Below are 15686 nucleotides of genomic sequence, written 5' to 3'. Positions count from 1 at the left end.
ATCGTTTGGTCGTTGAGTAAACTTAGTTAACACTATGTACTAAATCAGTCTAAGTGACCATCACATGTACAAATATACCAATTTTCCTATTCCATTAAATGTGATATATTAAGTGTCATTAAAATTCATGTAATATAATTTTCATTTGCAAAAGTTTTCCAGCTGAGCAAATGAATTGGCTATACGTATATATGCCTGGGGGTCGTTAATTCTAAATACCAACATCCAGTTTGGACATACGAAAACTTTTAGATTTAACAATTCAACCGGCTCTTGCGTTGCTTATTAAGCAGTAGCAGACTACCCGGCGTTGCTCGGGTTGGGTAGATACTAATATAAATGAGAAGGTGTATTTTAACTCATTCCTTTCCGTTACTCAAAGTCAAGCAATCAGTATATAAGATTTTATTGATCATATTCAAAATGTTTCTCCCAATTTTTCTAATTCTTACCCTTTATAATTTCCTTATCTCCCCCTCTTCTTTTTTTACACCCTCTACCTCTCTCATTCTTTTTTCTTAGATCCCTCATTCCTCTAATTTATCATTATTTGCTTTATTTTTTCAAATTTTATTTTGTCACACACAATTCATACTCAAAAACTCATAACTTAATCAAAATATTTTATCTGCACAATTTTTGTCTATCATCTCATATAGACAGCTATTTTGACAATGAAATGCATAAATTTTATAAAAACTTTTAAATCATTCAATGCAATCACATTAACTTTTTGTAAATTCAATGCTATGACCAAACAAAAGTTCTGCACTTAAGTACGTACATGTCGTATGAGTAACTTTTGCTGACATACACAATTTTTCGCACCACCCAGTGGCCCACGTGAAATAAAAAAAAAATTTATTTAAAATTCTTAGTTCTGAAATATGAAAAACCTTCGTCTTGATCGAAGGAACTTATAGCCAATATTTGGTGATGATTGAAGTGTGGGAAATACGTATCCATAGGGAACACAACACACACACAGAATTTGATTTTTATATATGTGACCCGGTCTAAGAAAATGTGGCTTATGACTCAAAAAAAATTACTACTACTAAGAAACTGAAGAAATACATTGTTTATCTTTAACAGCTGTTTCTCGCAATTTCTTTTTTGAGTCTTAAGCTACCTTTTCATAGACCGGGTCACATATATAGACGACACTCTAAGGTTTCTATAAAATCTTTATTTTAAATGCATTATGGATGAGTGATAACAATGTCAACACCAAATACTTCAAATTCTAACTTTAAATTTATTGTTACATTTTCTTGAAACTAATGATGAATATGTACGTTCTTACTCTTTTCTCACCTATCCTCTTTCTACTAGACGAATCTAGTCGGGATGCTTCAACATCACAAAGTTTATTTGGTTTACGGGTTTTCAGCCGCAGCAATTGCAACAACAACAGCAGCAGCTATACCACCAACAAAAGCTACAACGTCATCAAAATTATACAGTAGCACGACACTTGCATGGCTATAACAATAATGGTAATCATACAACAACGAACAATGAAAGTATATCGGTATTATACAGCGAACAACAACACAAACGTTGCATGCCGCCTGCCAATTCATTGTATTACAATAGCAATCATTGTCAACAAAAACAACATTCAACGCGGCAGAAACATTTAAAAGAAGATCGCAGAAGTTCAACTTTAAATGTAATGCCAACTTTACGTATGACGGCATCGACACTGCGTAGGTGAGTTTGACGTTGAATAAATATAGTTTAAGAAAAAAAAACAAAAACACGCTTTTAAAGCACATCTAATCAAAAAGTAAAAAAAAATTTTATAAATTTTTAAATCCACTAATTTTCTATAAACGTAGGCTTATCGGTTTGTTGAGCAAATTTTTTTCACTTAACATGGAAGAAAATTATAGATTAGGTACACAGGTCAACAAAATAACAGTTTTGGTTTGGTGCAGCTCTACTTGTAACCAAATTTGGTAGTACTCGGTACCCTGAAAAAAACTGTGTACTTACTTTTTTAATGCTACGTACAGTTTTCTAGATAGGGTCAAGAGGTTAAGGTATGTATGGCCCCATAACTTTGTTTCTGTTTATTCTATCAGTTTTGATGTCGTTGAAAAGAGTACATTTCGCTGCTTCTATCAGTATACAAGATGTTAATATATCTTCATAAACATCAGAGAAATTGCAAAAATAATGTGAAAAATTCAATTTTTTGTTAATTTTTTTCATTTTTAATCACGGCTTTCTCGAATAATTTGTCAACCAATGCATATGTAAATTATTTTAAAACAATTTCCTATTAATTCTGTTTTCAAAGACATTTAACTTTTTTATATCCGCGTAGATCTTCCTGGGATTTTCTACTTTAGTACATTTATACTGTGAAAAAAAATTATATTTTATAAATTTTTTTTCCTTCCCCTTTATTTTTTAAATTTTCTGTAATTATTACTTTCGGGAGTGCGGTTTCAAGTGTTAGTGCCTTTCTATAATTAAATAAAAATAATTCAGTACCATGTCTTCATCACGAGGTAGTTGTGTCAATGACCCAAATGTGTTTTGCTACATTTGTGGGGAATACACAGTCCAAAAATTCAGGAAAAGTATAACAGATTTTATAAAAACTGCTTATTTTTTGTACTTTAAATTGCAAGTTGTAGACGAAAACAAGCCGTGGATACCTCGAATAGTTTGCAAAATGTGCTGTGAACACTTGAGACAGTGGGTCAATGGTAAGAGAAGCCATATGAGATTCGGGGTGCCTATGCAATGGAGAGAACAAACAAATCACTTCGATGACTGTTACTTCTGCTGTGTCGATTTGCGTGGTGCTAATGTTCACAAAATTATATATCCAAACGTTAAATCCGCTAAGAGACCTTTACCACATTCAGAGGAAGCACCTGTTCCAACATTTTATTCTACTCGTGAATCATCGAATAGTGAAGTGTCTAGCGATAGTGATATCGAATAAATAGCGTCTACTGAGCCAACTACTTTTACCCAAGTAGAATTAAACGATCTAATAAGGGATCTTGAATTATCTAAGGAATCTGCAGAAGTATTGGCTTCTAGATTAAAAGAAAAAAACTTGTAGGCTACAGGTACGAAAGTGACTCTCTACCGTACAAGAGAGCAAGACTTGTTGCCATTTTTTAATTCGGAAAATGATATAGTTTTTTGTTCAGATGTGAAAGGCCTCCTCCTCAAAATGGGTCTTTCAGAATACCACACAAATGAATGGCGTCTCTTCATAGACAGCTCTAAACGAAGCCTTAAGTGTGTTCTTTTACACAATGGCAACCAATATGGTTCAATTCCCATTGCTCATTCAACTAAATTAAAGGAAGAATATCAAAATATTGCACTTGTTTTAGACAAAATCAAGTATAACGAACATAATTGGAGTATTTGTGTAGATCTAAAGATGGTTAACTTTTTGTTAGTACAACAAAGTGGATACACCAAATACCCATGTTTTTATTGCCTGTGGGATAGTCGTGCCAAGCACCAACACTGGACAAAAAGGGACTGGTCTGTACGTGAGATGTTGGAAATGGGAAAGCAGAATGTGATAAATCCACCTTTAGTTACAAGAGATTCAATTATTTTGCCACCTTTACACATTAAACTGGGTCTAATGAAACAATTTGTGGAGGGGTTCGATAAAAATGGATAATGTTTTCTTTACATAACGAGAAAATTTCCTAGGCTAAGCATAGAAAAAATAAAAGCGGTTATTTTTGATGGCCCACAGATAAGAATGTTGAAAAAAGATACTGATTTTTCAAATTTAATGACCAGTTTGGAACTGCTTGCGTGGAATTCGTTTGTTGAAGTTACTAAGAACTTTCTGGGAAATCACAAGTCAAGTAACTACTCTGATATTGTTAACAACATGCTACAGAATTACAAGAACTTCGGATGTAACATGTCCATCAAAGTCCATTATCTCCACAGCCGCCTTGACCAGTTTCCGGAGAATCTTGGTTCCTATAACGAAGAACAAGGTGAACGGTTTCACCAGGACCTAAAAACTATGGAAGAGAGGTACCAAGGCCGATGGCATCAGCATATGATGGCTGACTACTGCTAGGGAATGCAACGTGATTGTCTTGCCATACCTCATTCACGAAAATCACGTAAACGAAAGTTTTTATGTAAATAAAAAGTTAATAATAAAATAAATAACAAAAAAATTTTTTTTCACAGTAAAAAGTACTAAAATAGAATATATTAGGAAGATCTACGCGGATATAAAAAAGTTATATGTCTTTGAAAACAGAATTAATAGGAGATTGTTTTAAAATAATTTACATATACACTGGTTGACAAATTATTCGAGAAAACCGTGATTAAAAATGAAAAAAATAAACAAAAAACAACAAAAATTTCTCTGACGTTTATGAAGATATATTAACAACTTGTATACTGATAGAAGCGGCGAAATGTACTCTTTTCAACGACATCAAAACTGTGTTGATAGAATAAACAGAAACAAAGTTATGGGGCCATACATGCCTTAACCTCTTAAAAAGGGGTTCTTGACCCTATCTAGAAAACTGTACGTAGCATTAAAAAGTAAGTAAACAGTTTTTATCACAGTACTACCAAATTTGGTTACAAGTAGATCTGCACCAAAATCACTGTTGACCAGTGTTATTTATCAAGATTTTATCCAAAAGTGAACGACTGGTTATAAAAAAATTAGTGAGCTGTTACTGCCATGTTATCGCCATATTATCGAAAATATAGCCATTATTTGTCGAAAAGTTATCATTTGTTATCATTGTAATGTTAAAAATTTGTTATCGTCTTATCGTAAAATTATCATTTTTTTAAGAAAATAACGATTTGTTATTAAAAAAATGTATCCAGCTGTTATTGCAAATGTATCGAAAATATATCCATTATTTATCGAAAAGTGATCTAATTTTATCGAAAAGTTGTAGATTTGTTATCGTTGAAGTATTAGCAATTTTTTATCGTCCTCTTATCGATTTGTTATCGATTTGTAATAAAAAAATGTATTGATCATCTATCGCAAAAATGTCGGTTTCTTTTGGGAGTATGACTTATTTTTTTCGGCGTGTTATCGATTTTTAAACGATCCTCATCAATTTTTACGAACTAGATAACGATAAAGCTTCAATACAAAATCGATGACACATGTGTAACCTTTAGATAACAAGCCGATAAGAAACAAACAAGAAACCAATGGCTCGGCGGTAGCAAACCGAAAACTCGGTGATAAAAATTCTATATCAGTGATAAGCGGATACCTACTGACAAGTGATTGTAACCGATAAGAAGCTGAAGAAGCTTTTCTACTTCGGATACCGATGACAGTTTACCATGAGAGAAACGAATTTTCGCTAGGTGTAGGAGAGACGTGATATTTCCACAAAAAAAAAAATTCTCCAAATTTGGGAATTTTGCTACTACTTTATTCTCTTGTTTTTTTTCTATATTTTTTCTTAAATATTGTGTAGCCTTCTCCCCTAATGGCGGCCACCGTGGTGTGATGGGTAGCGTGCTCCGCCTATCACACCGTATGCCCTGGGTTCAACTCCCGGGCAAAGCAACATCAAAATTTTAGAAATAAGATTTTTCAATTAGAAGAAAATTTTTCTAAGCGGGGTCGCCCCTCGGCAGTGTTTGGCAAGCACTCCGGGTGTATTTCTGCCATGAAAAGCTCTCAGTGAAAACTCATCTGCTTTGCAGATGCCGTTCGGAGTCGGCATAAAACATGTAGGTCCCGTCCGGCCAATTTGTAGGGAAAATCAAGAGGAGCACGACGCAAATTGGAAGAGAAGCTCGGCCTTAGATCTCTTCGGAGGTTATCGCGCCTTACATTTATTTTTTATTTTAACCAAATACAAAAAAAAAAATACAACCTAGTTAATTAAAACCAAATGAGCCAGTTTGTTTTTCGATAGGTTTTTTTTTTGCATTCGGCCGGTTTTTCTTTATTTTTTCTGACAAATGAAAATTTAATTTTTACTTTGAAAATTTTGTGCACAAATATATAACCAAAATCAACGTTCTTGTGAAAAAAAAAAACAACCAAACGATCGTGCAATATTTTTTCGGCTATATTTTCCTAGTTTTATTGTGAAAAAATTTGGTGAAAAATTAAATGGAAAAGACAACAATAACATGTCAAACTTATTCCTTTTGTGGGCAATACTGGTCTCCCTTGCTCTCGTTTGAAATGGTTTTTGCATGTTGACTTTCGATAAAGTTTCGTCGTATTTTAAGCTTGGAATCCAAGAAAAAATAAAGTAGTGTCATATAGGTATAAGGAGCTTTAAATAATTTTCCGATAACCTAGAGACCGTCAAAATTAACACTTAGGTCAGGGCATTATAGCAATGCAACAAAAGTATAAAAAAATATCGGTAATAGGCGTACGGTGAAGTTAAAAAAAAATAATATAGAACTTGGAATAATTAATTAAATTTTGATGTAACATCCAAGGAAACGAAAGGCTTGAAATTTTAAAGGTATTTCAGAGGTCAAAGGTAGTTAGCTTCATGTTAATAACAAATTCCCCTCGCAGGCCCACGAAGCGAAGTATCTCGAAAGTCGTACGTAATTTGGCGCTCAATTTTCAAGAGACTTGCCATTGAGTACAAACTTGAAACTTCACACACAGCTTAGAGCACAGAATTAATGCTACAAAGGGAAAAATTAAAAGAACAAAAAACAGTTTCAAATACTTCCGTTTGAGAAATATGTCATAAATCAGCGAAAACTGTATCCTTTTGATACATTTATAGAAAGGAAGCTTTTGTTTTTATAAGCAATACTAGCGGACCCGGTAGAAGTTGTTCCGCCCTACTTTGGTCAATATGCATAAGTTTTAAGAAATGTTTACCTCTTACTCTCCATTGCATTTCTCTCCTTTTCCTAATCTTTTTATTCACTTCTCCCTCTGCCTTTCTCTTTCTCCCTCTCCGCGTTATCCCTCATTTCTTTCTCCCTTCATCTATCCCTATCTCTCTGTGAAGCTCTATCTCTTTCTCAGCCTCTTTCTTCTTCCCTTGCAATCTATTTTCTTTATTGCTAGCTAATTTTTTTGAAGTAGTATGTTCATATGTAGGACAACGAACTATATTCGGCGTTCACGCGTTTACGTTTATAAAACTCGATACGCAATTTTCAATTGAATTTTTTTATAATGAACCAATACATTCTCAAATGGAAGGACAGTGGTCCATATTCACCACATCAACTAACTTTGGGAAGAAATTGAATTTTGTTTTTTGTATGCTTCAGTTCGGATTTTATCGGTTGAGTATGTTCCCGTCTACTTTTCCGTAGTAAAGAGGATTAAAAAGCAATTCCTTTATAAAAGCTGAGATGAATTGCAAAGTGTACCAAAAGAATCCCTAAATAATCCCAAATACTATATCAAAATAATTCTTAAAATATACCGAAAAATCCCAAAATAGTAATGCAAGTTTTGGGAAAACAATTCCAAAGCAGTCTCGAAATGATTCTGAAAATAATCTACAAATAAACCCGAAACAATCACAAAACTAGCCCACAAATATTTCGACATGTTCAGAAATTCAATCCGGCAATGATCTCGAAATGGTCCTACAATTATCCAGAAAATCGCTACAAAATGATGTCGGAATAGTTTCAAATTGCTTTTGAAATAGTATTGAAAGTATTCCAAAAAGATACCTAATTGTGTCGAAATGGCCATGAAATATTTGAAATTATCGCTAAAATAGTATGGAAAGGATCCTTAAATAGTTTCGAAAGAAATGTAAAAATAGTTTCCGAAACCGTATTAAAATTATACAAAAAATTTTCCGTGTGCTTTATATGTACCTTCGGGTAGACTACGGGCGAGCTGCTTTCCAATTCCTTTTGTGCGAATTTTTATCTGTTTCCACAAATTTGGGGGGACGGGACCCACATGTTTTATGCCATCTCTGAACGGTATCTCCCAGGAAAAATTATTTTCACTAAAAAACTTTTCATAGCAAAGATACTCTCGGAATGTTTGTGGAATCTCTGCCGAAAATTAAAAACAAAAGTTTTTCGTAAAGACTTTAGTATTGTTTTCCCCCGCTTAGAACTCAGTAATTTTGGTTACGTATTTAAGCACGCTACCGCCAGCTCAGCGACCGTGCAGTGCTTGCTGTCATCAAATAAAGATTTACGCATTCGCATATTGAAAGCCATGTCACTGTTGGCAGATATAAATTCGAGATTGCAAAGGTTTTTGGCTACTTGGGAACCAGCATTAATAGCGAAAGCTATTTGAGCAATGAAAACAAACAGAGAATCACTTTTGTCAACAAGTGCTACCTATTTGCTGACCAATGCTATGACAAATAAGAGCTTTATTGCACTTCCAAATTTAAGAAAGCCATTTTATTTGAGCTTCCTTTTTCTACAGTTAATAGAATTTTCGTATATTGCTTACTCCATCTAGCCAGCAACAATAACCCAACGGATTTTGCAAAACATTAAAAGAACTGGCATCGGATGCCTTCAGAACATCACCTCCTCATTAGGAGAAAAAATTACCATCCCCAGCGGGTTAGGAGGCTTAGAATATACACTTGGCAGGTATGCATTTTTTTAGAGGCTACTAAACTACCCAAATGATTCATTCCCAACACAATTTATAGCTTCTCCAACCCAATTGTTAACCTCATCTACCCGTTGTGAAACCTGCAACTTAAGAAGCAGGCGATCGTAAGCTACTCATGGGACTAGAGGGTGGGGCGAAATGGCCCCATCAATGTGATCATTTTAAATCGTTATCGAGATGGTCGGGCTTGTACTTTAGTGGTATTTTGTAATTGAAATTTAGGTAACTTCCCGATAAGCTACAAGCTTGAAACTTGGAATATAGTTCAGAACCCGATGACAATGCAATAATAAGAAAAAAAACTCCTATAGGTGGCGCATGGATCGAAATATTTCAAAAAATCGTATTTGTTATCCGATTTGGCTCATAATTGGAACACATAATACATACAATAACAGAAAGCGACCGATCAAAAAAATCGCCGCTAGGTGGCGCAAGGATCGAATATTCAAAAAAATCGTATTTGTGGACCGATTTGCTCCATAGTTGGAACACATAATACATACATGAATAGAAAGCGACCTATGATGTCCGATTTGGCTCCTATTTGGAACAAATATTACATACAGTCCGGTAGAAGTGACATCAAATATTTTGGAGTTCGAAGACGGACAAGCATACGTGGCAAAGAGTCGAGTAAAGTCCTTGGAAGGATTATGCATTGAGGGCTTAGATTGTAACAAATTATCAGGAAAGGGTCCTTGTCATAATCAGTCACTAAATGAAATAAATAGAATGAGAAAAAATAGGCAATTAAATAAAGTATAAAAACTTGAAAATAAAATAATTTAAAAAATTTTTAAGTTAAACGGTTTTATTGAAGAGTATACTTACATGAAGTAATAATAATACTAAAACCTAGAAAATAATTAGGTAGATCATAGGTACTAGTCATCACACTCCTCGTCAATCTAGGGCGTTGATCAGACAATTAAATAAAAGCGTTGGACGCGTCAAATTTCTATTGATTGTCATATATAAGACCAACTGAACCTTAATAGGTTATGTTATGCCTCACATTTTTAGAAATTTCACGCGCCCAAAGCTTTTATTTAATTATCTGATCAATGCCATAAATTGATACTTAAAATTTTTTTATTATTTTTTGTCATATTAGAGTTATCAACAGTGAGCAAGATACGGTAGTGGCCGTAGCTACGCGCTTTTTGTGGGCCCATAATACCAGAGGGGTTGATTGTTGGCAAACTGCATATCACATTTAAAGCCGCTGAAGAGCATGATCTAAACGCCGTCATTGCACTACAGGCATATCGTTAAATACTTGTCTACACAATCTAGAGTAGCTTTCATCCTTATTGCTAGCCACATATCTACACATGATCTCTCTAAATATTGTGCCTTAAATACTATTCCTTATGAAAATATTTACATAATTTTTTTCTATTTCTCCTTTCACCCATTACAGGTCAAACGAGGCTAAAAATCTAGAAAGCAAAAAACGTGTTGTAAAAATGCTTTTCGTTTTGGTACTAGAATTCTTCATCTGTTGGACACCTTTATATGTGATTAACACAGTTGCCATGTTCAGTGGTCCAGCCATTTACGAATACATCAATTACACAACAATTTGCTTTTTCCAATTACTTGCCTATTCGTCGAGTTGTTGTAACCCCATCACATATTGCTTCATGAATCCCAATTTCCGAAGTGCATTTCTACACAATTTCAAAGGATGGCATTTGAGAGACATTAAGAAAACTTTTAGTAGTAATCGAACGAGTTTTAATATTAGCAACTGGCAAAGACGTCGTAGGAGAGCTACAACAACAAGTACAAGAGATGTTAGTGTGAGTGGTACACAATTGTCCACATTGGTGACAAGTCCTTACGCAATTGAATTGCCCAATAATGCAACAGAAATAGTTTTACCCAACAAGAACAACAACGGCACATCTATACTACAAGACGTAGATGTGGCTGTCATTACAACTATGCAAAGAAGAGAAAAGTAAAGCAGATTCAACAATTATGTATGACAAAAGCGAACAATTGAAAAAAAGGATATCGACGAAGAATGCATTAAAGGAAATAGTTGTGCAGAGCTATTTTGTTATTTAAGATATTGTATTGTTCATGTGGATGTTCGAATGCTAATAAAAATTAATTTTATTCGCACCTATGATATCTTGGAAATTGAAAGACTCTACAGAGTGCAGGACATATTTCAGCATCACAGTTGCTTGGTTAGACATTTGAATGATGCAATTTTCGATATTGTATGCACTTTGTATACTGGACTAGTTAGGAAAGATTGTCTAAGGTATTATTAGTGAGCGGCTGCAGCAGACCATGGAAAGCTCAGGTGGCTTGAAAAAATAGTCAGGTTGGATTTCGAAAACCAAGATCCACGATAGATGCAATACAAACAGTTGTCATTATAGCTCGCGGAGCCATAACCGGAGGTCAAAAAAAAGGAAGGCTAATTCAGGTATAACCGAACATTACATACTCAACTGCCAAATTACAGCTTGAAAAACTTTTAAATTATCTTCTTTTAAAAGTGGGCGGCGCCACGCCCATTGTCCAAAATTTTACTAGTTTCATCGCTTTATCCGTATTTGGTAATGAATTATCGCACCTTTTCTGCTTTTCGAAATTTTCGATATCGAAAAAGTGAGCGTGGTTATAGTCCGATTTCATTCATTTTAAATTCCGATCTGAGATGAGTGTCCAGGAACTTACATACCAAATTTCATTAAGATACCTCAAAATTTAGTCAAGTTATTGTGTAACGGACAGACGGGTGGACGGACGGACGGATATGACTAAATGAATTTCTTTTTTTGCCCAGATCATTTTGATATATAGAAGTTTATATCTATCGCGATTAGTTTATGCCGTTACGGGGTACCGTGATGCGAACAAAATTAATATACGCTATGAGCTCTGCTCAGCTGAGTATAAAAATAAAAATAAATGTAGGGCGCGATAACCTCTGAAGAGATTTCAGGCCGAGCTTCTCTTCAAATTAGCGGCGTTCTCGTTTTAGTTTTTCCTACAAATTGGCGGATCGTTACACACTTGTTTAATGCGGACTCCGTACGGCATTTGCAAGGCTGGTGAATTTTGATAGCGAAGCTTTCCGTTGCAGAAATACACTCGGAGTGCTTGCCGAAAACTGCCGAGTGGCCACCCCGTTAAGAAAAATTTTCTTCTTATTGAAAAAAACTTGTTTCTAAAATTTTGATGTTGCTTTGCCAGGGGCGTGAACCCAGAGTCTTCGGTGTAGTAGGCGAAGCACGCTACCATCACACCACGACAGCCGTGGATATTAGAAACGCTTTTAATATCGCTAACTGGATGCTGATAATGATAGCGCTACGAAGCTTTGGCACACCTGCTTACCTGCTCAGAATAATTGGTAGCTAATTTAGTGACAGAGTACTCCTTTTTGATACGGATGAGGGACCAAGAAAGCACAACATTACCGGGGTGTCCCTCAGGGATCTGTACTAGAGCCAACGCTATGGAATGCGACGTATGACTGTGTGGTACAAGTCGACCTTCGCGGAGGCACGCAAATTGTCAGCTATGCAGATGATATTGTCGTATTACTGCTATACGAATAGCATGCGCTTATCAGACGGTGGCCTTACTTAATCTTGCCAAATCCTAATAGATCTGCGGTCAAGTGAAATGGCCGATCTGTATGGCATTGGAATCCGCCGAACATCTGAAGATGCCGAAAAAAGTGAAAGGCCACGAAGAATTGTTCAGGGGCAAGAACGGTGGGAAGAATCGAGGACGAGGATGGACGTTCGTGTTAGTTCGGAATAAAGCATAATGATACCAGCGAAAGAACGGCGAACTAATCTACCATCTCACGCAGATATCGAGTGGACATGGTAGTTTCAAGGAGTATCTACATAAGCGTAGGATAGAGGAGGATCTTTTCTGTCCACACTGTCCCAACGAATTGTAAAATGCAGAACACGACAAGCTTCACTGTCCTCATTTTGACGGCCCTGTACACGGAGTTTTTGGAGAAGAGCCTTCCATTAGCAATTTAGTTCCCCTAAAGTGCAGAGATATACATTGTTGGACGCCTGTGAGTAAAATGGCGTTTCAATCGATGTTGCGATTGATGCATGCCGAAAGGGAGGGCAGAGAAATGTGCATGGGTAGCAGTGGCGTCTAAATCGCCTTTCTCCCCACCCTCCCCCTCCCGTGACGTTGTGCTTAACGGCGATACGGCGGGTTGTGGGTACATGATAAGGATCAGTTTGGTTTCATTAAGTCACTCGAAGACAGTGCGCCGCCCCAACGTCTAACAAAAAAAAAAAAGGATTGGAAATACAAGGTGCGATAGTCTCCGAAGATATTTTAGGCCGAGCTTCTCTTCCAATTTACGCCGTGCTCATTTTTAATTTTGCAATCTATTTGGCGGGACCTACATGTTGTACGCCGACTTCGAACGAAAATTAAGTAATATTATAGGGAAATAATAGGCGGGACCCGCCCTTTTTCAAAAGGTGTAAGTCTAGTAATACGATCGACTGCTAATGCTTATTCAAAAATATCAGGATATTCGGTTTCGTAGAGATCTGGTATTTTTGTTACCGCTTTCCATTTGGGTGAAATCAAAGGTAGACAGCAGTTGCATATGATCCATCAAGCGAGAAAGGCATGGGCAAAAGCGCGGAGCTTCAAAATTTTTAAGATCATATACATGTTAACTGGGCACTGACTTCTGGCGACACATGCTTCAAAGTTGGACCTCGTCAGTAACAACAGATGTAGGAAGTGCGAGCTGCAGGAGAAACGGTTGATAAAATTCTGTGTTCATGTTCAGGTCAAGACTGTAGCTGATAGGAGCGGCAGTGTTTGCCAGATATCAAGTCAGCTATTAAGCTTGTTCCTAGAAAACTTTCAGTAATCGCCAAATAAATTCTGGTAACACTGTTGATACATTCAATCTATGTGAGGTCTTTATTGACCGGCCAGTTCAACCTAACCTAAACTTACCTAGGAAATTATTGATTATGGTACATCTTCTGTTATCGTTCCAATCGCCGAACTGTCGAATAAATAACTCAAATATTCAGTTCTTTATTTACAACACTACTATGGTAGTAGTACTTCACAATTATATTACTCGCGTGCTTCAGTTAAAATCGAACTGATTGTTCATCACTTGGACTGCGCTGCTTTTATTCCCTCAGTTCGCTTCACTCACCTTTTCCTCACAGGGTCTAAACTTTTTGCGAACAGACGTCTCGTATAGTTGCTTATATATTTCTCGTTTCTGTATCCCATAGCTACTTATTTGTTTCTTGTTCTGTCTTCAATGTATTTTTTATGCTTATAAGTCGCACAGCTATTATTTAATCAAATTTAAGTATAAAATCCATATATACAAGTATACTCTGTGTATAAAAATATATGTACATATATATATTATATATATGATTCGTTAAATTCCGTTTTTCCACATTTTTAAGCGATAAAAAATTGTGCTTTTATGTCCGCGAAAGCTTGTACACCTACTCACTACCACAGTTCCCCATAAGACACACCATTATTATCCTTTTCATTGGCTTTGTTTTTGTACCACTAGAAAAAGCCAACTGAGCAAAATTTTGATTAAATATAGCTATTGGTATAACGATGTCAGTCGCACGTCCAGCCGCCAGGCTCATGTCGCCTATATTTATAGCAATTTTCGCAATAATTTATTTATTTTCTCGGGCATGCTGCTATTTACTTTTGTACATGCATACATATGTACGTAAGTCCATATTTTTATACTCAGCTGAGCAGAGCTTACAGAGTATATTAATTTTGTTCGCATAACTGAACCCCGTAATGGCATAAACTAATCGAGATAGATATAGGCTCTATATATCAAAATGATCTGGTCGACAAAAAAAATGTATTTAGACATGTCCGTCCGGTCCGTCCGTGCGTCTGTTCGTAAACACGATAACTTGATTAAATTTTGAGGTATCTTAATGAAATTTGGTATGTAAGTTCCTGGCCACTGATCTCAGATCGCTGTTTAAAATGAACGAAATCGGACTATAACCACGCCCACTTTTCCGATATCTCGAAAATTTCGAAAAACCGAAGAAGTGCAATTCATTACCAAAGACGGATAAAGCGATGAAGCTTGGTAGGTGGGTTGCCCTTATGACTCAGAATAGAAAATTAGTAAAATTTTAGACAATGGGCGTGGCGCCGCCTACTTTTAAAATAAGGTAATTTAAAAGTTTTGCAAGCTGTAATTTGGCAGCTGAGTATGTAATGTTCGGTCACAACTCAACTTAGCCTTCCTTAGTTGTTTAATATTGAAAAATAAATATGGCATCTCTCACAGCCGTGAGGTATGAAGGTTCGCCCAATAAACCAGAACTGCAATTTGGTATCCGATGCAAAAACTTGATTGGAAAGTATTCTTTCAGCTTTAATATAGACAGTTAAGAAAGGCTTTAAGTTGCAGACATTGGTGCTTTATCGACTAACCTTGTGGGAATCAATGTAATCGATTATTGGTACCGCTAAGGTCGTAACCGTATCGTAGCCAACCAATTAGTTTTTGGTTTACCATCGTAACGATAAACAGCTGATTACGTTAGGGATACGACTACAGCGATACGACATATGGCACCAATGACTCCCGCTTTATGAACAATTAGAGCGCTCATACGAACGCTGCCCACGTCATGGTATAAAAGTCGTGCTTGGCGACGTTAACGCCAGGATGGACAAAGAAGGTGCTTTTGGCCCTACAGTCGGAAAGTTCAGCCTACACAATGAAACTTCTCCTAATGGACTGAGGCTGATTGACTTTGCCGGTGCTCGAAACGTTGTCATATCCAGCATGAGGTTCATGCATAAAAAGATGCATCAAACTACATGGCTGTACCCCGATCAAAATACTCGCAATCAGATAGACCACGTTATGATAGACGGACGGCATGCCTCCAGTGTTCTAGATGTGCGCATGATCCGAAGACCTAACATCGACTCGGACCATTATCTCGTCGTAGCCAAAATACGCACCCTTCTCTTCGCGGGGAAAACCAAGGAATAAAAAACACAAGGAAAGCTAGACGTC

The 15686-nt window shown here is 36.2% G+C and overlaps 1 pseudogene; it reads left to right on the top strand.

Moving 5' to 3' along the window:
- LOC137250715 (uncharacterized) overlaps positions 1-10744 on the top strand; it is a 166969-nt pseudogene extending 156225 nt beyond the window's left edge.
- The last annotated feature ends 4942 nt before the right edge of the window (positions 10745-15686 follow it).

This window comes from Eurosta solidaginis, chromosome 4 (genome assembly GCF_040869045.1).
Source record: "Eurosta solidaginis isolate ZX-2024a chromosome 4, ASM4086904v1, whole genome shotgun sequence".
Classification (NCBI taxonomy): domain Eukaryota; kingdom Metazoa; phylum Arthropoda; class Insecta; order Diptera; family Tephritidae; genus Eurosta; species Eurosta solidaginis.
This window is presented reverse-complemented; position numbering and strand designations above follow the sequence as displayed.